Source organism: Scyliorhinus torazame, chromosome 5 (assembly GCF_047496885.1).
Source record: "Scyliorhinus torazame isolate Kashiwa2021f chromosome 5, sScyTor2.1, whole genome shotgun sequence".
Taxonomy (NCBI): domain Eukaryota; kingdom Metazoa; phylum Chordata; class Chondrichthyes; order Carcharhiniformes; family Scyliorhinidae; genus Scyliorhinus; species Scyliorhinus torazame.
This window is the reverse complement of record NC_092711.1, coordinates 100,628,787-100,651,778: the sequence shown is the minus strand read 5'-3', so window position 1 is coordinate 100,651,778 and position 22,992 is coordinate 100,628,787. Positions and strand designations below refer to the sequence as shown.

The 22,992-nt window shown below is 46.4% G+C and overlaps 1 protein-coding gene, 2 long non-coding RNA genes and 1 other non-coding gene across 9 annotated transcripts in view; 2 read left to right on the top strand and 2 right to left on the bottom strand.

The window, feature by feature from the left end:
* Positions 1-1,568: 1,568 nt before the first annotated feature.
* Positions 1,569-1,641, bottom strand: trnav-cac (transfer RNA valine (anticodon CAC)). Its single transcript has one exon. It is a non-coding gene; the product is annotated as a tRNA-Val (tRNA).
* A 589-nt stretch (positions 1,642-2,230) lies between these two features.
* On the bottom strand, positions 2,231-17,772 carry LOC140419207 (uncharacterized). The gene is made up of 3 exons (XR_011945610.1): positions 17,611-17,772; positions 14,831-17,274; positions 2,231-2,715 (listed from the first exon to the last, which is right to left on the bottom strand). It is a non-coding gene; the product is annotated as an uncharacterized lncRNA (long non-coding RNA).
* LOC140419205 (uncharacterized) lies at positions 5,075-11,367 on the top strand. Its single transcript, XR_011945608.1, has 2 exons — positions 5,075-5,370; positions 10,160-11,367. It is a non-coding gene; the product is annotated as an uncharacterized lncRNA (long non-coding RNA).
* Positions 17,773-17,989: 217 nt separating the features above from the next.
* Positions 17,990-22,992, top strand: part of LOC140419195 (uncharacterized) — a 46,997-nt gene continuing 41,994 nt past the window's right edge. For 4 of the 6 annotated variants that reach the window (XM_072502979.1, XM_072502978.1, XM_072502977.1 and 1 more), the window contains exons 1-2: positions 17,990-18,098; positions 18,629-18,686. The gene's annotated coding sequence lies outside the window, so the exon portion shown is untranslated. Of the gene's footprint in view, positions 18,099-18,459; positions 18,687-19,409; positions 19,606-22,992 lie in introns of those variants that run through there. The other 2 variants (XM_072502981.1, XM_072502980.1) reach the window with 2 other exon arrangements.

Here is a 22,992-nt window from a genome sequence, read left to right as displayed (position 1 = left end):
ATTCAGTTGATCGTTTAGATTTACTTTTGGTAGTCTTTTTGACAAATCCCAGTGTATTCTAAAGGGACAGAAACTGACACAAATCAGATGCCAGAAATGTTGGGGATGCAGGGCTTAGTGAGAGGGAGGAACTGAAGGAGAACCATTGAATCCCTGCAGTGCAGGAGGACACCATTCGGCCCTTCGAGTCTCCACCGTCCTTGGAAAGAGCACCCTAACTAGGCCCACCCCCCGTAACCCAGCCATTTCGCATGGCCAATCCACCGAGCCAGCTTTGCCCTTTGAGCCATTTAATTCCTGACTTGTGACTGTTGATGGTGAAGAGGCTGGGAGGGGATGGAGTGGGGAGGGGGGGGGGGGAATTACTCTCCGCAGGATTCCCAGCCGGTCTTTTAGTGTTAATCAATTTAATAGAATAACAGCGAGATTCCCAGCCTCTGGCCTGCATTTGTCGCCATTGAAGGAACTGTTAATATTTGTCCCAAGTCAAAACAGGAGCATCTCTGTTCCTGCTCAGTGTGCCGGCAATTTTCAGCACTTCTGCTTCTCCTGAATACCTTTCCGGCATAGATGAGAGCAAATGACATTTGCTTTGTAAGATATTATATTCAGGTAATAATCGATAGCGGATTCACTGGGGGAGTGGTTGGTGTTGAGTTGTGTTATTGCGGATTCACTGGGGGAGTGGTTGGTGTTGAGCTGTGTTATTGCGGATTCACTGGGGGAGTGGTTGGTGTTGAGTTGTGTTATTGCGGATTCACTGGGGGACTGGTTGGTGTTGAGTTGTGTTATTGCGGATTCACTGGGGGAGTGGTTGGTGTTGAGTTGTGTTATTGCGGATTCACTGGGGGTGTGGTTGGTGTTGAGTTGTGTTATTGCGGATTCACTGGGGGAGTGGTTGGTGTTGAGTTGTGTTATTGCGGATTCACTGGGGGAGTGGTTGGTGTTGAGTTGTGTTATTGCGGATTCACTGGGGGAGTGGTTGGTGTTGAGTTGTGTTATTGTCACTAAACTGGCAATGCAGAGAATCAGGCTGAAGCTCTGGGGACCGGGGTTCCACACGGCAGATTTACTCAGTTCAAGGGTTATTCGGGATGAGTAACAATGAAAATATCAATTATGCAACTTTTCCTACACACTTAAACGAATGGGCCTCGACAATGTTTTTACGCGGTTTCCAATCCAGGGTTTTTTGAGTGTAAAGTAAACATGACAACCACCACACCACAGAAACAGGCACCGAGTTTGGTCCCTGACCGAGAACAGGAAACCTGCATTCTTGTTACACTGAAGAACCTTCTTTTGAGGGAGTCCAATTCGGCTGTAAACTTAGACAAGCGGCAGAGAAATTGATTTAAGATTATTAATAGAATCAGAAAATGTCACAGCACATTAGAAAACCATTCACACTTAACACGTGTGAACTCTCTGACCGATTCCTCCCAGTCCCCATAATGGTGGATTTTGTAGGATATCATTTGAAACGGGTGTAATGTAACGGATTCACTTAATGAGTAAACAGAAAACAGCAAGAATACAACTCATCGTCAAATGAGGAACGTCCATAATGTTTCTGCCCGGTTTCGAACCGGGGACCTTTCGCGTGTGAGGCGAACGTGATAACCACTACACTACAGAAACAGCTGGCTGATATTCGCTCCAATGGGCCTGTGTAGAAAGCTGCCACTGTTCTGTCACTCAGTTACACTTTGGAGCCTTTGTTTTTTAGAATTCGGCTGTTCTCATTAGGAATGCTGCAGAGAGACTAATAAATCAATGTAACCATAAAATAACAAAACGAAATAAGTGGCACCTCGATCACCTCGACCAGCTTTTCAAAAGAACAATCTTTTGATTAGTCTCAATGTTTTTCAACGGCCTTGAGTTTTCTCCATTACAGCTGATCGTCCAATTCGCTTTTGAAAAAGGAATTTCTGTCGAATCCATGCCCAGTTTGACTTAATGATCAAGTTTCACTGGACCAGACGATGTGGACACGGAAATTATGCAGTTTACGATATAAACAACATGTAATCATGCAATTGATTTCATACCAAATTTATGAAGGTGTTTTTTCCTGATCAAGAATCTCTTCATTATTTCTGAGTTGATATACAGAATTTAATTTTATTTGATCTACAGCCTGTTCACACAGTCTGTCTATTAGAGAGGGAAATGATTTTTAGAACTTCACAAAGCCCTGTTGTGACACTTTGCTTAAGTAGTCCACTTTATTTGGTTTCAAATGAATTTTCAAATGGAGAAGCGTTCTCAGGGTGGAATGATTTCTGCTCATTCAGTAATAACATCATTCTCATGTTGCTTCCAGAAATGTCAATCAATTTACTCAGCATCTGTTCCGTTACTCAAAACTTAATCTTATCTGACATTTATGTTCTCATTTGAAAGTGAGACTCTGAAATATACAACATTGATTTGCAAACATGACTGACAAAGAAAATAGTTCGAGTCACTGGGTAATACAAACCCCATTGTGCTCATGTGAAATTGAGCAAAGTCAGCATTGAAATGAAATGGGAGAGTTTTACAGGTAGAGATTTGAGAATGATATTTTCATTATATTTGATTCCTTTTTGTTCTGTGTGTGAAACGTTCTGATGCCTTCATCCCGTTCGTGTTGAAGAAAGAGGGACGTCACGGGATCTGTACCGAGCCTCGTTTTTCTCATCTCCCCGAGTGGGTTTTCCTATTTCGCTATCATGAAGACAGATTTTTAAAAATTTGATTCTATTAAAATCTCTGCCATTTACTCCAATTCAGTCACAGAATCGCTTGTGTCTGTCTTTATGTGCATGTTTCAGACGGTGATTAAACCTGTATCTGTCAACCTATTAAATTCTGTTGTGGACTGAATGAACGGCTAATATGTGGACTTTGTCAAAATGCAAAGTTTTATTGGAGCAATTCTATAGTGATAGGTTATAACCATCATGATAGATTGAGCAGGCTAGGGACGTTTCCATTGGAAAAGTGAATGATTGAGGAATATAAACATATAGAAGTGTTTTACAGGGTAGACAATTGGAAGATGCTGTCACTTGTATAAGGATGAAAATAAATATAACTTAGTAATACATCTAATGAGCAATTCTCTTTAACTAGACATTAAAATAGAAAATACTGGAAATACCCAGCATATCTGGCAACATCTGGGGATTGAGAAACAGTTGACCTTTCAGATCTGTGCTGATGCAGTGTAGTTCTGATGAAAGATCTTGGACATGAAATGTAAACCATGTCTCCCTCTCCACAGACACTACCAGATCTGCTGAGTATTTCGATTCTGGCTTGGGTCACTGTCTGTGCAGAGTCTGCACGTTCTCCCCGTGTCTGCGTGGGTGTCCTCCGAGTGCTCCGGTTTCCTCCCACAAGTCCCGAAAGATGTGCTTGTTAGGTGTATCCAAACAGGCACCGTAGTGTGGCGACTAGGGGATTTTCACATTAACTTCATTGCAGTGTTAATGTAAGCCTACTTGTGACACTAATAAAGATTATTATTAGATTATTATTTTTGTTGTTAATTCAGATTTCCATCATCTGTAGTTTTTTTGCTTTTCTTTAACTGAACAGTGCTAAGAATGTGGAACTCATTAGCAGCAGGGTTTAAAATCACTGATTGAGCTTCAATCTCAGGTGTAAAATCCCACCACAAAATTCCTTGGATTTGGATTTGTTTATTGTCACGTGTACTGAGGTACAGTGAAAAGTATTTTTCTAAGAGCAGCTCAAACAGATCATTTAGTACATTAAAGAAAATAAAATAAAAAGAAAATACATGAAAGGGCAACCACAAGGTCCACAATGTAAATACATAGACACCGGCATCGGGTGACGCATACAGGAGTAAAGGTTAGTGATAATGTTCGTGTTCAATTAGTTTTAAAATATTAGTATGATTATAAAGTTGTAAAAAGATCTGTTTGGCAGAGCTCACAGAGAGTCGCCACGCTCCGGCGCCATCTTGGGTCCAAGGTGAATGTGCCTTCAGGCGAATGTGGAAATGAATTCACTCGGTCATCATATTTGCTGACATAACAGCTCAGTCACACTGGAGGAAGAATCATAGAACTTACAGTGCAGCAGGAGGCCATTCGAGTCTGCACCAGCCCTTGGAAAGAGCACCCCAGTTAATCCCACGCTTTCACCCTATCCCGGTGACCCACCTAATCTTTTGTACAGCAATTTATCACAGCCAATCCACCTAACCTCTACATCTTTGGACTGTGGGAGGAAACCGGAGCACCCGGAGGAAACCCACACAGACACAGGGAGAAACTGCAATCTTCCCACAGTTATCCGAGGCCGGAATTGAACCCGGGTTTCTGGCGCTGTGAAGCAGCAGTGCTAGCCACTATGCCACCATGCCGCAACTCGCCAACATTGAGGGCATTTAAAAGTTTATTGGATAAGCATATGTATGATAATGGCAGTGTAGGTTAGATGGCTTTTGTTTCGGTGCAACATCGTGGGCCGAAGGCCCTGTACTGCGCTGTATAGTTCTATGTACTTCACATGCACTTTGGTTGCTGTACCAATTAATTTAATCATATGGCATCTTGACATATGGCCCCAATCGAAATCGGACCACAAAGCCACAATTTCAATTGAGCAATATTATGTCTTCATGGTTGGATATATACCCGGCATCCTCCACGTGAACGACTGTGTCCTATTCAGCCCACAGGAGCTTCTTGCGCAGGCGCACCACCAAGCTGGAAGTGGAGAATGCGCAGCGCGGTCTCTGAATAGAGCATGCGCAGTGCGGTCTCTGACTGGGGCATGCGCAGTGTGGTACGTGTCTGGACTTGGGCGGTGAGGGGACCAATGATCGGGTGAACTGAGTCACGGGGCCGCGAGGTGTGGGGGAAGAGACAGCGGAGTGCCTGGGAGGGGAGGGGGGCCTCATAAACACCGTAAACACAGCATGAATGCCTCAAAGCCCGAATAAGAAGCTCCTGATCCTGTGTTTGCAAAGGACGTTGTTGGGCTGCTCTGCATCACAGACCCAGAATAACGGCAGCCATAATTGCAGCAGGGCGCATGCGCAGTGCTCCCTGGCCTGTCAGCAGGAGGAGAGAATGTTGTGGCTGACAGTGATGTATTCTGGAAACTCCTTTTACGGGGTTAGAAGGGGAGGATTTACACACAGCAAACTCAAACCAAGACAATTTTTATGTCTCCTCAATTTATATCTCACACTAGCAGTTGAAGGTCTTTGTAATTTTCTTTTTCAGGAAGTTCGAAGTGGAGGACTGATTGATGGGAAATTTAAACCAAGCATCACATTGTGATCTGACAGAGTCAGCGATACATCCGAACCTGAATATCAGCAGCATCTGGGTGTGCAAGGTAAAATGTTTGTCTGTTCTGTCTGTGCGAGAAGATTCCAGGTCTCAGTGTGACTGGAAAAGCCCCAAGATTCACAAACCGTGGTTCGACCACACCTTGAAAGCTCAGCTCCGGGCAACAAACCTTAGGAGAATAGAATGGCCTCAGAGGGAGTGTAGAGCACAGATTTCCCTGAGTGATCATAAGATCATCAAATCCCTCCAGTTCAGAGGGGGGGCCATCCAGCCCATTAAGTCTACACCAACCCTTCAAATGAGCACTCTACCCATTTATGCTTCCTCCATCCACCCCACCTTATACCCATAACCTAGAACTTAACCTGCACATCCTTGGACATTAAGGAGCAATTTAGCATAGCCAATCCACTAACCTGCACATCTTTGGACGGTGGGAGGAAACCGGAGCATCCGGAGGAAACCCACGCAGACACGGGAGAATGTACAAACCCCACACAGAGACCGGAATTGAACCCGGGTCCCTGACGCTGTGAGGCAGCAGTGCTAACCACTGTGCCACTGCTGAATCCCAAAGTTAAATTATACGGTGTGATTATAAAAAAATAGTCAGAGAGTCATTGTGGCACAGCGGAGGCTATTCGGCCCAGTGAGTCTATGCTAGCTCGAGAGCAATCCAGTCAGTCCAATTCCCCTGTTCCATCCCTCTATCCTTGCAGGTTTCCATTTAATATTTATCCAATTTCCTTTTGAAAATATTCATCGTGTCCATTTCTGCCCTCCCCTCAGCCGTAACTTTAGGGACATTACCACTGACTGTAAAATCGGTCCCCTTCACATCTCCCATATCTTTTACCCCAAACCTGTATGTGTCCCCGAGTCCTCGTACGATCAGTGAATGGGAACAGATTTTCTTTGTATATTTTACCTAAACCCATCAGAATTTTCTACACCTGAATTAAATCTCCTCAACCCCCTCTGCCGGAACCATTCTGCAAAATCTCTTCTGCACCTTCTCAAGGACCTTCGCATTCTTCCTGAAGAGTGGTGACCAGAAATAGACAATTCTCGAATTGTGGCCTAATCAGAGCTTTATAAAGCAGTAAAACTTCTATTTCATGCTCATTAACACCATTAATCAGCTCAAGAGGCAATTTAATAAAAGCAAAATACTGCAGGTTCTTGAAATCTGAGATAAAAACAGAAAATTCTGGATAAACTCAGCAGATCTGGCAGCATCTGTGAAGAGAGAATTAGAGTTAATTTTCGAATCTAAATGATCTTTCTACAGAACTGCTTTGCTAACTACTCGCTGAATATATCATGTCACTTCAGAGAGAAAAGCACTTAGAAACCCCAGTCCCCTGTGTCCCTGCACAATCTTTAGCACTATTCCATTAATTATATCTTTCCCCTCCCTAACCCCTTTGCCACCTGATTATGAGGGTTGTAATCTTTGGAATTTAGAAGATTAAAAGGGAATTGATCAAAGTTTTCAGGATGTTAATTGGAACTGACGAGGTAGATAGAAAGGAACTAATTCCACTGGTTGGGGAATCTCGGACGAGCAGACACATTCTAAACATAGAATCCGGTTCTGGCACATTTTCAGGGACAGAGTTCCAGATCCTGAAACCTCTGTTGCTGCAGAAACTGCTGAACTCACTGCTGAGTTCTGAAGGTTGTAAAGTGTTGAATGGAAAGATGAGCTGCTGTTCCCGGAGCTCCCTTTGAGCTTCATTGGAACAGTTCAGGAGGCCAAGGGCAGAGAGGTCAGAGTGGGAGTGGGACAGATAATTAAAATATGAAGCAATCGTCCAGCGTGCAGCCAAATCCTTGATAAAAGTCGCACAGTATATCATCCTTCTTCTTGTGAAGTGATGAATCATTTCCACTTCCACCACCCTCCAGGGCTGTGAGATCCAGGTTATCACTCTGTGTAAAAAAAGGTCTTCATATTCCCCGCTGCATCTCAGGTTCTCTCATGTGAACAGCTTTTCTTTATCGACCTGATCTATGTCTGTATTAATTTTGTACACCTCCATCAATCTCCCCTCAATCTCATTTGCTCTGTGTAGAACAAGCCCAGTTTCTCCAATCTAACCTTGCCACTAACTTCCCTCCTGGAACTATCCTGAATCTCCTCAGCACTTTGTAAGGATCCTCATATCCTTCATAAGGACTGGTGACCAGAGCTGGATATAATGTTGTGATCTAACCAGGACTTTATAATTTCTTGTTTTAGTGCTCAACACCTCTATTTATGCAGCTCAGACCCCTGATTTATTAACTAACTCCTGTTATAAGAAATAGATCCCACGAATGCTTTGGTCATGACCCGTACTCATAAAGCATCAATGATGACACAAGTTTTAAAATAGTTCCTGTAATATTTGTCCTGAATACCAGACACCTTCCCCCAAGTTCTGGAAAGGGAGGGTTAATAAAGCCAGGTACTCACAGTCTGCACAAACTTCGAATGTGACCCCAGACCCATTTGTAAAACTGAACAAATAAATCCCTGAATTTATTCCGACTCTTTTCTGTATCCCAGCTCCAGTAATCACTGATTGGGAAGGGACCAGACTCTCAGGAGGCTTCACACTGCTGTCCTCTCGTGTGGAAGTGATCTCCTATCAGATTAATGTGCTCATGCTGGGAGTATTTAATACAATGTCTGAACCTCTGATTCTGCTTCCTGTCCACTATCCCCCCTCATCCATGGATCTTCCGTTTTACCAACTGGGGAAAAGGTTTGCCTGATTGATCTCGATGGTGGTGAGATTACCCAGAATGCCCAATCGGTCAGAAAGTCCCGTATCGGTGACTAAAGGAACCCAGGGTGAGGACGCAGGGCTGTGCTGTGTTCTGAGCATGCTCAGTGTGGCTGGTGGAGACAGACTGAAGGGGATCAGGCAGTTCAGGGAGGAGATTGTGAGCACAGGGGAGGAACTGGAGCCGGGGGAGGACCACAATTAGATGAGCCCAGACGATTATCGGACTGGCGATTACCACGATGTAGGTGAGGGAGCACAGATGTGATGGTGAACAAGACCTGGTGTGAGTGAGGACAGGAGCAGATGAGCTTTGGATGACCTCCAGTTCCTGTGAAGTTGAATCTGGGAGATCGACAAGACCCACATTAGAATAGTCCAGTTTAGAGGGAACAAAGGAATGGATGAGTTTCAGCAGCACATGAACTTAGACAGGGACATAACTGGACAATGTTACTGAGTGGAAATAGGCGGTGACAGTGATATGTGGACAGAAACACAGCTTGGGGTGAAATATTCCCGTACCAGCCTCCCCGAACAGGCGCCGGAGTGTGGCGACTAGGGGCTTTTCACAGGAACTTCATTGAAGCCTACTCGTGACAATAAGCGATTTTCATTTCATTTCATTTTTCATATGCCAGAGATTGTGAAGAGTGTGATTCAGTCTCAGACAGTTCCCAGGGAGAGAAATGGAGTCGGCGGTGAGGGAGTGGAGTTTGTAATGGGGAATTAAGACAATGGCTTTGTCCATCCAGTAGTGTATGTCAGATAAGTCAGGATGGTGTGCGAGTTGGAGGGGAACTTGGAAATGATGTTCACATATTCCTGCTACCCTGCTCCTTCGAGGTGGTAGAGGTCGATGGTTTGGGAGATTCTGTCAATGTTCTGCTTGTTCTGAAGATATTTAAATACTTCTTTCAATTATTCAGCCTTTACTACTCCCTTTCTCTCTCCTTCTCGCAGTGTGTCAGAGTCTCGTGTAGTCTGGTCGCCACACTACCAGAAGGATGTGGAGGCTTCAGAGAGGGTGCAGAAGAGACTTACCAGAATGTTGCCTGGTATGGAGGGCATTAGCTATGAGGAGCGGTTGAATAAACTCGGTTTGTTCTCACTGGAATGACGGAGGTTGATAGAGGTCTACAAAATTATGAGAGGCATACACAGAGTGGATAGTCAGAGGCTTTTCCCCAGGGGAGAGGGGTCAATTACTAGGGGGCATAGGTTTAAGGTGCGAGGGGCAAGGTTTAGAGGAGATGTACGAGGCACGTTTTTTACACAGCGGGTAGTGGGTGCCTGGAACTCGCTACCTGAGGAGGTGGTGGAAGCAAGGACCATAGTAACATTTAAGGGGCATCTTGACAAATACATGAATAGGATGGGAATAGAGGGATACGGACCCAGGAAGTGTAGAAGATTGTAGTTTAGTCGGGCAGCATGGTCGGCACGGGCTTGGAGGGCCAAAGGGCCTGTTCCTGTGCTGTACTTTTCTTTGTTCTTTGTTCTAGATCCAGACCAGTTGGCAGGTTCCCTTCCCTGAAGGACATTAGGGCAGCACGGTAGCATTGTGGATAGCACAATTGCTTCACAGCTCCAGGGTCCCAGGTTCGATTCCGGCTTGGGTCACTGTCTGTGCGGAGTCTGCACATCCTCCCCGTGTGTGCGTGGGTTACCTCCGGGTGCTCCGGTTTCCTCCCACAGTCCAACGATGTGCAGGTAAAGTGGATTGGCCATGATAAATTGCCCTTAGTGTCCAAAATTGCCCTTAGTGTAGGGTGGGGTTACTGGGTTATGGGGATAGGGTGGAGGTGTTGACCTTGGGTAGGGTGCTCTTTCCAAGAGCCGGTGCAGACTCGATGGGCCAAATGGCCTCCTTCTGTACTGTAAATTCTATGATAAAATTCTATGAACCAGTTGTGTATTTACAACAATCCAGCAGGTTTCATGGTCACTTTTTCCCAGTGCCGGCCCCACAAATGACCAGATTCATTCAGCTCAATTTCACAACCGGCCTTTGTGTTTTTGTGGGTTCTCTCGCACTCCCTATTTTCTGTTTTAAATCAGTTTCACAGGGTGTTCGAAGGAGAGGATTTGCAGTCGGGAAACTTCATCAGATCAGGATCAGCTCCATTGCTCATTTACCGTAACCTGAATATCAGCGGATTTTGAACATGGAAGGAAACAGCACCATTCACAGTGGGGAGAAACCGTACACGTGTTGTGTGTGTGGACGAGGCTTCCGTCGATCATCAGGCCTGTCGAGACACAAGCGGAGTCACTCTGGGGAGAATCCGTGGAAATGTGGGGACTGTGGGAGGGGTTTCATTTCCCCATCAGAGCTGGAAACACATCGACGCAGTCACACTGGAGAGAAACCGTTCTCCTGCTCCAAGTGTGGGAAGAGTTTTACTATTTCGGCCAACCTGCTGAGACACCAGCGAGTTCACACTGTGGAGAGACCATTTCAATGCTCAGACTGTGGGAAATGCTATAAAAGTTTCCAGGAACTGATGCTGCATCAACGTGTTCACACTGACGAGAGACCGTTCAGGTGCTCTCACTGCGGGACTGGGTTCAGGCGATCGTCCCAACTCACTGTACACCAGAGGATTCACACCGCGGAGAGGCCGCTTATCTGCTCCAAGTGTGGAAGGGGATTCACTCAGTCATCTGACCTGCTGACGCACAAGAGAATTCACACTGGGGAGAAGCCCTTCACCTGCTCCGAGTGTGGGAAGGGATTCTCTACCTCATCCACCCTGCTGAGACACCACCGAGTTCACACAGACAAGAGACCTTTTAAACGTTCAGGCTGTGGGAAGGGCTTTAAAAGTTCCTGGGAACTGATGTACCATCAACGTGTTCACACTGACGAGAAGCCATTCAGATGCTCTCGCTGCGGGACTGGGTTCAGACGATCATCACAACTCACGACCACCACCGAATTCACACTGGCACAAAACCTTTCACCTGCTCCAAGTGTGGAAAGGGATTCACTCAGTCATCCAACCTGCTGACCCACCAGCGAGTTCACACTGGGGAGAGGCCGTTCACCTGCTCCCAGTGTGGGAACGCTTTCACAACCTCATCCAGCCTGCTGAGACATCAGTGAGTTCATAAATAACTACAGTGATTGGAATTTTCCGTTAATCACACCCAGGATTGAACCGTGTTCATTGGGGTCTGGTTCTGCCGATGAAAATAAACCCCAGCCCACGTACAGGGACTCGTATTCAGGCTAAAAGTCAAATAAATCAGATTTGTGGAAAATACGCAGTGTGTTGAATCTTTTAAATATCTCTGATGCAAATTGGTTCCTTTTGATGAGCTCTCCCTCTCCTGTCTCCTCCATCCTCACCTCCAACAAGCGAGGAGCTGATGGAGTTTCTTTGTCACTGAGATTAAGACAATCTGATCAGCTGCCTCTGCTGCTTCCCTCCCTCCCACTAGCCCACCGGCCAAACTGTCCCTAAAGTTTCCTACTGCCCAAGCCCTGAATTCACATCTTTCTCCAGTCATTCTGAAAGATCTTGTCAAGATTGTGACGTTGAATTTTCTGTCTTCAAATCCTCTCTCTCTAACTCCCAGTAAAAGGAGTTTAGAGGTTTTCAGTGGAAATGCAGGATAGAAATTCAGAACAGACCATTCCAGTTTCTACGCTGCATTCCCCCAAATCTATGAATCTCAGTCCCACACACTCCTCCCTCTCTGCTCATTGTTCCAGATTCAGTCTCCAGTTTCCTCCTGATTCTTTTCTCCTCTCCAGATTCTTCTCCTGTGCTTAAACTGGTGACTCAGACTGTGGCTCAATCCCACTCCTTCACTCTCATTCTAACAAATAACCCAGCTCACAACTAATCATCTTTAACAACTTTATAATAATAATAGCTCATTGTCACAAGTAGGCTTTAATGAAGTTACTGTGAAAAGCCCAGAGTTATTATTGGTAATTTTCATGTTTGGGAAGAATCACCTTTTCCCAATTGTGGAGAACAGAAATCCAGCAGGCAGCTCAGAACTTCCTCCCCCTAGGACTGTTTTAACAAGCTGTGTGTATCTGAGTTACATTTATACAGACTCACTCACTCAGTTACTGATCAGGTCTCAATGAGCTACAACAACAGCTCTATTTATAATGAGTTTTAAACATGTTAAAATGTGCCAAGCAGTTTCACTGGAATATGAGGACACATTGGTAGCAGCACTGGGGCAACACGGTAGCATTGTGGATAGCACAATTGCTTCACAGCTCCAGGGTCCAAGGTTCGATTCCGGCTTGGGTCACTGTCTGTGCGGAGTCTGCACATCCTCCCCGTGTGTGTGTGGGTTTCCTCCGGGTGCTCAGGTTTCCTCCCACAGTCAAAAGATGTGCAGGTTAGGTGGATTGGCCATGATAAATTGCCCTTAGTGTCCAAAATTGCCCTTAGTGTTGGGTGGGGTTACTGGGTTATGGGGATAGGGTGTAAGTGTTGTCCTTGGGTAGGGTGCTCTTTCCAAGAGCCGGTGCAGACTCGCTGGGCCGAATGGCCTCCTTCTGCACTGTAAATTCTATGATAAATTGGGTCAGATGACCAAAGAGTTGGTCAAAGAGTTTGGTTATAAGGAGAGTTTTAAAGATGGAAAATGAAGTGGAGGAGTTTACGGACGAAATTCCAGAGACTGGGGTCCAGACAGTTGACAGCACGGCCCCCAATTGGGATGTGATTAAAATCAGGGATGAAGGACATCCAGGAATGGTGCTCCATGTCATAGATTATCCTAGAATTCACAGTGCAGAAGGAGGCTATTCGGCCCATCGAGTCTACACCGGCTCTTGGAAAGAGCACCCTACCCAAGCCCACACCACCCTATCCCCATAACCCAGTAACCCCACTCAACCAACACAAAGGGCAATTTTGGACACTCACGGCAATTTAGCATGGCCAATCCACCGAACCTGCATATCTTTGGACAGTGGGAGGAAACCGGAGCACCCGGAGGAAACCCACACACACGGGAAGAACGTGCAGACTCCGCACAGACAGTGACCCAGCCAGGAATCGAACCTGGGACCCTGGAGCTGTGAAGCAATTGTGCTAACCACTATGCTACCATGCTGCCCCAAATGTACGTGGGCCTCAAAGCCCAGACCTTTGGGACAGTTTGACCATCCCTGGTCTCAGATAAAAATAATTCCCTGATAAAAATCTTGTAAGATCTTGGTTTATTTATAACATAAAAAGTTCGGACCAGTTGAGTCCTCCTGTGCACTCGATGGGGATTGACTTTAACAGATTTAAAATCCTCTGGATCTCAGGGTCACATCAAGAATATGTTTCAGTCGAGATTTAAATATATAAATATTGAAAAACTGAACAAGAATGGGGACAGACAGCAGCTCGATCATTTCAAAGTGAGAAATGAATGGTCTCTGTTTCAGGGGGACTCCTTCAGAATGAACACTTCCCACCAGCAGCACCAACCCCCCTCCCCCTCCCTGTTCACTGAACATTCCTTCACCCACTCATCCTCCCATTGCACAGCCACCCAATGGCCCCCAGCCTGGATTCACATTCAGCATGGAGTCAGTGAAAAGCTGAGCTGGCCTCGGGATGTAAGGACGGACAAGAGCTGGAAGTGGTTCCAGTCAATACAGTTTGTGCATCATTATTAAATAAAGAAACTTCATATCTTGTCAAACTCCCATTTCAGACACTTGGTGAATTACAATTTGGAGCCCAGACCCTTCCTGTTGCTTCTACTTGGTGCATCCTGTGTGGTTTCAGCAGAGGTAGAGACAGGCTGGTCACATCCCTGCTTTCACTGCCCAGAGGCTTGTGGTCTCCACCCTCTGGGTTTCAGAGCCCCTGAGGGTCCTGGGACAGACTGACCCATCTGTACCTGTGCCGGGCAGAATGAACTGGAGACGGGGCGGCATGTTGGATACTGCCTGTGGGTTTGGGGGGGAACGGGTCTAAGGTGGGAGCCCTTTGAGTGGAGTTCCCAGATCCATGTCTCCTTCCTCCACCATCCCTCGCCTGGACCAGCGTCACATCATTCCTCCCACTCTGCTGCTGACCAGCTTGGGGGAGATCAGTGACGTGTTGACAGTATCTGTCATCCTGTTCAAGGCAGCAGACATCTCCTGCACGGCCAAGGTCATGACCTACACCGACCCATTTCAGAGCCGTGCTTGAAGCTCCATGGAGGCAGCCACTCTCTCCATGACAGACAGTCTCTGGAACCTCCTACAACCCTCCAAGCTCCCTCACTCCTCTAATTAGGGGAGAAGGTGGCATCGTGGTAATGTCACTGGATTAGTGATCCAGAGGCCCAGGCTAATGCTCTGGAGACACGGATTCAAATCCCAAATCCAATTAATAAACCTGGAATTCTAAAGTTAGTCTCAGCGGCCGTGACAACTATCATCGATTGTTGGGAAAACCCATCTGGTTCACTCATGACCTTTAGGGAGGGAAATCTGCCGTCCTTACCTGGTCTGGCCTACATGTGACTCCAGACCCACAGCAATGTGGTTGACTCTAGTGCCGAGCAGGCAACTCAGTTGAAGGGCAATTAGGGATGGGTAACAAATCCCGGCCTTTGCAGTGGTGTCCACATCCCATAAAACAATCAAAAAAAAGACTCTCACCCCCTTCAGCGCCCCCAACTTGCTTCACTCCACCATTGGCAGAGGCACCTTCACCTACCGAGGTCCTAAGGGCTGGAAACCCCTCACTAAACCGGTCTCCTTACCTTTTCCACCCAGCTTCTGTCCCTCTGTGAAGGGTCTCCGACATTTTAAGCTGTTGATGGGTAAATGCCAGTTGTTGTTGTCGCTGCCTCACATTGGAAAACTCAGGAATGTCACAAAAACACTCGGAAACTTCAGACCGAAGATTCTCAGCTGGAAACTTCACCTTCAGTCAGGAACAGATCACAGCTTTGCATCATCTCTCATTGGACAGCACATTTTGTAAAACAAATCACCATCTAATAATGTTTATAAAATGTCAGAAATTCATTGACTGTGAATTGAATGAGCTCTCTCTGGCTCTCAGTAACAAAGCTTCCACAGCAGCTTGCTGGGTGACACACACAGCACAGGCCTGTTCTCTCTGTCACAAACCCTGGAACCAGATTTCTAAACTGGAGAAGGTTGGATCTGACGACCCAAATATAAACCAACTGTCTGAGTAAAGGTTAAAACGGTTCGACAGGAAAATCACTTTGGATAGGAAAGATTTTCAAAGTGATCGGTGCTGGATTCAGACTAACACCAAACACTCTGACTGGATCCAGAGGAAGGAGAACACAAGAATCTCCAGCCCCGGAGATCAGCTCCATCTGTCCGAGTGTCTGATCCGGGATCAGTAAACCATTCCGAGGAGACCGACACCTCCAGCCCCGGAGATCAGCTTCATCTGTCCGAGTGTCTGATCCGGGATCAGTAAACCATTCCGAGGAGACTGTCACCTCCAGCCCCGGAGACCAGCTCCATCTGTCCGAGTGACTGATCCGGGATCAGTAAACCATTCCGAGGAGACTGTCACCTCCAGCCCCGGAGATCAGCTTCATCTGTCCGAGTGTCTGACCCGGGATCAGTAAACCATTCCGAGGAGACTGTCACCTCCAGCCCCGGAGATCAGCTCCATCTGTCCGAGTGTCTGATCCGGGACCAGTAAACCATTCCGAGGAGACTGTCACCTCCAGCCTCGGAGATCAGCATCTCCCTGATCCAGGACCAGTGATCCATTCTCACATGTTACTGGTCGCATGTATTTTCTGCCGATTTAGCTGGTGTACCAAATCTAAACTGTTGCTTTTTCATAAACTGGTTTAAAATCACCAATGACTTGGATCCCCTTTTTGGGTAAACTGACTCCTGGACTAAAATCTTCCAGTTTCCAGCATTCATCATTAATCTTGTTGCCTCTAAACACCGTTGTAAAGGAGCCTTGTCTGTATCTCGGAGCTCTGAACCATGGAAGGGAGCGACTGAGGCACATTTCTTACACAACTCAGGATTAACCCACACATTCAGTTCTGGATCTGATTGACAGCAGCGAAAACAGCTGAATCCAATCCCTGGAGACACTCATGAAGTCGCTGGTGTTTCAGCATAAGTTGTAAGTCAGTGAATCCATTCCCACACTCAGGGCAGGTGAACGGTCTCTCCCCAGTGTGAACTCGCTGGTGAATCATCAGCCCATCGCTGCTTCTAAAGCTCTGCTCACAGGCAAAACATTTAAAAGGTTTTATATCAGAGTGAATTTGTTGGTGTTTCAGTAGGTGATAAGACTGAATGAATCCCTTCCCACACACAGAGCAGGTGAACGGTCTCTCCCCAGTGTGAATTCTCTGATGTACAGTAAGCTCAGATGATCGCCTGACGCCAGTCCTGCAGTGAGAGCATCTGAATGGTCTCTCGTCAGTGTGAACACGTTGATGATATGTCACTTTCCCGGAAGTTTTAAAGCACTTCCCACAGTCTGGACATTTAAAAGGTCTTTTATCAGTGTGAACTCGCTGGTGTTTCTGCAGGTTAGATGTAGCAGTGAATCCCTTTCCACACAAGGAGCAGGTGAATAGCTTCTCCTCACTGTGAATGTGTTGGTGTCTCAACAGATACTTTTTGCTTTTAAATTTCTTCTCACAGTCAGAACATTTGAAAGGTGTCTGATCAGTGTGAACATACTGGTATGTCAGCAGGCTGGACGACTGAGTGAATCCCTTCCCACCGGTGGAGCAGGTGAATGGCCTCTCCCCAGTGTGACTGCGTCGATGCATTTCCAGTTCAGAAGTGTAACTGAATCCCTTCCAACAGTGCCCACATTTCCACGGTTTCTCCATGGTGCCGGTGTCCTTGTGTCTCTCCGGGATGAATGGCAAGTTGAACTCTCGTCCACACACATGACATGTACGGTTTCTCCCCACTGTGAATGGTGTGATGGTTTTTCTGTCTGTGCAACTGGTTAAACCTCTTTCCACAGTCAATTCACTGGAACACTCACTGTCTGTGTGGGTCTCTGTGCTTTTCCAGTCACACTGATGTTTAAAATCTTTTCCCACAAACTGAACAGACAAACATTACACCTTCCACATTCAAAGATATTCAGGTTCTAAAGAATTGAGTGACTCTTTCAGATCTTGATGTTTGGTTGGAGTTTTCTGTCGGCCAATCCTCTGCTTCCAATATCCTGTAAAAGACGTTAATAAAAGCCATCACTGTCAGTCCAGGATAGAAATTCTGAACAGACAATTCTAGTTTCTCTGGAATATTTTTCCCTCTCTTGTTCCCCCAAAGCTGTAAATCCCCGTCCCACACACTCTCCCTCCTCCCTGGGCTGAAATCCAAACCCATTCGACCATCTGCACCATTTCTTTCCTCCACTCCCAGTTTTCTCCCTCCCTCCCTCTCTCTCCTCTGCCTGGGTTCAGTTCTCCAGCTCCTGTCTGCAGACTGACAATAAAACCAATGGGTCTTATTGGGGGGTTTACGGCCTCCACTCACCCGCCTGAATCCAGCTTCATACCTGCACTGCGCATGCTCCAGCTCACAATCGCTGGGGAGTGATTGACGGTGGCTGCTGACCAATAAGAGGAGAGCGATCCGGGTCTGGATTTTCCATGGATTTAACGGCCGCCATCTTGGGAAAGGAAGTCGGGTCTTTTGTTCTTGGAGCAGGGCGCTTGGGCGGCCATCTTAGTATGGGAAGAGGGAGTGAGCGGGCCTTCATCCCCACTCAAAGGCCCCGGGGAAAACAGCGACCGCCGCCATCTTGGGAATGGAAGTCGGGTCTTTTGCTCTTGGAGCAGGGCGCTGGGGCGGCCATCTTGGTTAGAGAAGAGGGAGTGGGCGGGGCCTCCTCCCCAGTGACAACACCCGGGTCACCCGGCGGCCGCCGCCGCCATCTTGTGGCGGGATTTTCTACCCGGGTCTTTAGTGAAGGACAATGAGCTGGAGTTGAGGTTGAAAAGTGTTCAGAGGAAAGTCTGAAATCAGATTTACAGCCAGATATCTGTAAGAACCACAAAGTTCACATTCAGTATGTTTGCCAAATGAAGTCACAATGCTGCAAACACTCAGTTGTGAAGAAGAATCAGATTGCATTGGAAATGTTAACTCTCTCTCTTCACAGAAGCTGCCAAACCTGCTGAGGATTTCCACAACTTTCTGTTTTCACTTCACATTTCCAGCTTCTGCAGAGATTTACTCAAATTATTATGTTTTTGAAATACTGTTACATAACCAGTTAAGAGTAAAGCAATTGTCACCATTTAAATGTCCAAATCAGTGATATTTATTTGTTTAACTGAGACTGGGCTGTTCAGGAGCAAAGTCAGAAATCACTTCACAAAATATAGTGAAATCTGGAATTCTGTTCAGATTCTGTCAATAGAAACTATAAAAACTGATAGATTGAAGTTTGTGAGACAAGAGTATTAATGGTTATAGAATCAAGGGAGTTGGATGGATTGAAAAACAGATCAGGCATCTGCAAACTGGAGCTTAATGTCTGAGGTTGAACTGATTCTGGTTTTGTTTTGAAGGTGGTGTCGGTTTCCTGTCCTGTCGATCATCTCCACACCCGTGGGTAATTTGCTGGAGGTGAGATAATCTTTATTTGTGTCACAAGTAGGCTTACATTAACACTGCAGTGATTAACTATGATTAACACAAACTGATTTGACTTGATTTTTATTCAGAATTTAATTTCTTATAACAAGCTTGGAGTTTATGCATCATAATAATAACGGTCTTTATTATTGTCACAAGTAGGCTTATATTAACACTGCAATGAAGTTACTGTGAAAATCAACTAGTTGCCACACTCCAGCGCCTGTTCGGGTAAATTGAGGGAAAATTCAGAATGTCCAGTTCAACTTACAATTCACCTCACGTCTTTCAGGACTTGTGGGAGACCCATGCAGACACGGGGAGAATGTGCAGACGCCGCACAGTGACCCAAGTGGGAATCGAACCCAGGTCCCTGGTGCTGTGAAGCAACAGTGCTAACCTCTGTACTACCGTGATGGGGAAAAGGGTTCATGCAGTGACACAGCCTTGTCTGATCCCAGTCTTCGCTGAGATAGTGTCTGGGGTGTGTCCATTGATGAGGATCATGGCTTGTGTGTCATCATTGTGCAGGCGGAGGATGGTGGCCAATTTCTGAGGACAGCCAAATTTGAAGAACATACTGAATGAAACATCACTTTGACGGTGTGAAGTGCTTTTGTGAGGTTAGAAAAGACCAAGAACTGTGATTGATGCTGTTCCTTGTATTTTCCTTGGGTTTGTCAAGTAGTGTAGATCATGTCTTTGGTGCCTCCATGAAGGGAGAAACCCTACCTGTGACTTGGGAAGGAGCTCTTTGGCCACGAAGAGGAGATCATTGAGGAAGATCCTGGCAATGATCTCTGTGGCAGACAGCAGGGAGTCGCCTGTGCAGTTACCACAATCAGACTTGTCTCTCTTGAATATAGTCACAGTGTCTCTGAGATCCCCCGGCATGCATCCATCTTCCCAGGTGAGGAATATGAGATTGTGTAGCTATGCCAGGAGTGTAACCCCGCCATGCTTCAGAATTTCAGCAGCGATTCATTCTGCTCCAGAGGCCGTGTTGTTTTTCAGGTGTTGAATGGCTTTTTCACTCTGCTCCCGATTGGGGTCCAACGTGGACTGAGCCGGACGCGATACTGGGGAATGGACTTGAGGACGTTAAAGCCAAAGACAGAGTCTCGGTCGAGGGGTTCTTCAGAATGTTCCCTCCAGTGAGCACTGACTGACTCTCTGTCCTTGATGAGTTCCCCTCCACACTTTGCTCTCAGCCATTGCCTGCTTAGGTCATCAATTGTATTGGCAGCGCTGGTGAAACCGTGCATGCCATTGCTTTCCATGAGCTGTTGGCTATCCCTCACTCTTTCTACCCTCTGAAGGCTTTGGAAACTTGGAGCAGACACCTCAAAGGCACTGGAGTAGTACTTCCAGCAGTGCCTTCAGAAGATGCTCCAAATCCAGGGGCAAGGAGGGCGATCCAACAGAGGGGAGGGAAAGAGAAAACTGGGAGTGGGGGAAAGAAAGTTGGGGGCAGATGTTAGTGTAGTGGCCATCACTAAGGAGAAGGTGCTGGGGAAGCTGAAAGGTCTGAAGGTGAATAAATCACCCAGACCGGATGGACTACACCCCAGGGTACCGAAGGACATAACTGCGGAGTTTGTGGAGAAATTGGTGGTGATCTTTCAGGATTCACTGGAGTCAAGGGGCTCCCAGGGGACAGGGAAGTGACGAATGTAACACCCCAGTTTCAGAAAGAAAAGAGATAGAAGATGGGAAATTATAGGCCGGTTAGTCTGGATGGGATTACGGAGTTCTTGGAAGTGCATCGTGAAATAGGACTGTCAGCACGGTTTCATCAAGGGGAGGTCATGCCTGATAAATCTGTGAGAATTCTTTGAGTAGGTAAAAACAAAGGAGAGCCAGTGGATGTGATCCATTTGGGTTTCCAGAAGGCCTTTGACAAGGTGCCATACAACAGGCTACTAAATAAAGATAATAGCCCATGGCATTAGGGGCAAGGTACTGGAAAGGTTAGAGAATTAGTTGACAGGCGGCGAGTGGGGATAAAGGGGTCTATTTCAGGATGGCAGCCGGGGACTATTGGGGAACCACAGGGGTCAGTGTACATTAACGATCTGGAAGAAGGTATAGAGGGCACTGTTGCTAAGCTTTCAGATGATGGAAAGATGTGTAGAGGAACAGGTAATGTTGAGGAAGTGGAGAGGCTGCAGAAGGACTTGGACAGGTTAGGAGAGTGAGCAAAGAAGTGACAGATGTTATAGAATATGGAAAAGTGTGAGGTTATGCACTTTGGAAGGAATAATCGGGGCAAACTATTTTCCAAATGGGGAACGACTTCTTGTTAGGTGAATTGGACATTCTGAATTCTCCCTCTGTGTACCCGAACAGGGGCCAGACTGTGGCAACGAGGAGATTTTCACAGTTGCAGGGTTAATGTAAGCCTACTTGTGACACTAATAAAGATCATCATTATTATTATTACCTGGAGTTCTGTGTACAGTTCTGGTCGCCACATTATAGGTAGGATGTGATAGCACTGGAGGGGGTGAAGAGGCGATTCACCAGGATGTTGCCTGGGATGGAACGTTTCAGTTCCGAAGCGAGGTTGGATAGGCGTGGGTTGTTTTCGCTGGAGCAGAGAAGACTGAGAGCCGACCTGATCGAGGTGCACAAAATTGTGAGGAGTGTGGTCAGGGTGGATAGGGAGCCACTGTTCCCCTCAGTTGAAGGGTCAGTCACAAGGGGACACAAGTTCATGGTGAGGGGCAAGATGTTAAGCAGGGGGGTTGAGGAAAAACCTTTTCACCCAAAGGGTGGTGACGGTCTGGAACGCACTGCCTGGGAGGGTGATAGAGGCGGGTTGCCTCACATCCTTTAAATGAAGACTGGCATGTCAGAACATTCAAGGCTATGGATCAACTGCTGGCAAATGGGGTTAGGTCGGTAGGTCAGGTGTTTTTCGTGTGTCGGTGCAGACTTGATGGGCGATAGGCCTCTTCACTGCTGCTGTTGATACAATGTTAGGTGGCATTGTAGGCAGCCCAGACGATGGCATAAAATTGCACGGAGATATTGACAGACCAGGTGAATGGGCAAATTTGTGGCAGATGGATTTCAGTGTAATCAAGTGTGAGGTTATCCGTTTTGAACCAAAAAAGAATAAAACAGAGGACTTTCTAAATGGAAAGAGGTTAAGTACAGTGGATGTCGAAGGTGGACAGATCCTTAAAATGCCACGAACAAGTGCAGAAATCATCAAAAAGGAATGGCAGCATTTATATCTAGAGGATTGGAGTATAAAGTCACAGAGGTTATGCTGCAGCTATACAAAACCCTGGTAAGACGCCACTTGGAGAACTGTGAGCCATTCTGGGCACCACACCTTCGGGATGATATTGTGGCCTTGGAGGGAGTGCAATATAGATTTACTAAAACGATACGTCACGATACCTGGACTACGGGGGTTAGGTTACGAGATAGATTATTGATTGATTGGTTTTATTTATTGTCACGTGTGCCGAGGTACAGTGAAAAGTATCGTTCTGCGGACAGTCCATAAAGATCGTTCCATACATGAAATAAACTCATAGGACCTACATAAATACAGAGGCAAGGGGTGAGCATACAGAGTGCATTACTACTCAGTAGAGAAGATGTGTGAAGAGATCAGTTCAGTCCATAAGAGGATCATTCAGGAGTCTGGTAACAACGGGGAAGAAACTGTTGTTGAACCTGTTAGTGCGTGTTCTCAGACTTTTCTCTGATGGGAGAAGTTGGAAGAGAGAATAACCCGGATGGGAGGGGTCTTTGATTATGCTGCCCACTTTCCCAAGGCAGAGGGAGGTGTAGACAGAGTCAGTGGATGGGAGGCAGGTTCGTGTGATGGTCTGGGCTGTGTTCGCGATTCTCTGTAGGTTCTTACGATCTTGGACCAAGCAGTTGCCATACCAGGCTGTGATGCAGCCAGATGGGATCCTTTCTATGGTGCATCTGTAAAAGTTGGTAAGAGTTAAGGTGGGCATGCTGAATTTCCTTAATTTCCTGAGAAAGTATAGACACTGTTGTGCTTTCTTGGTCGTAGAGTCGGCGTGGGTGGTCCAGGACAGATTGTTGGTGATGTGCACACCTAGGAATTTGAAGCTGTCAACCATCTCCACGTCGAACCATTGATGCAGACAGGGGTGTGTACGATGCTTCGCTGAAGTCAATGACCAGCTCTTTAGTTTTTTTGACATTTAGGGAGAGATTGTTGTTGTTACGCCACTCGACTTGGTTCTCTATGTCCCTCCTGTAGGTATTGAAGATGTCGAGGGATATGATGGATAGTGTGTGAAAA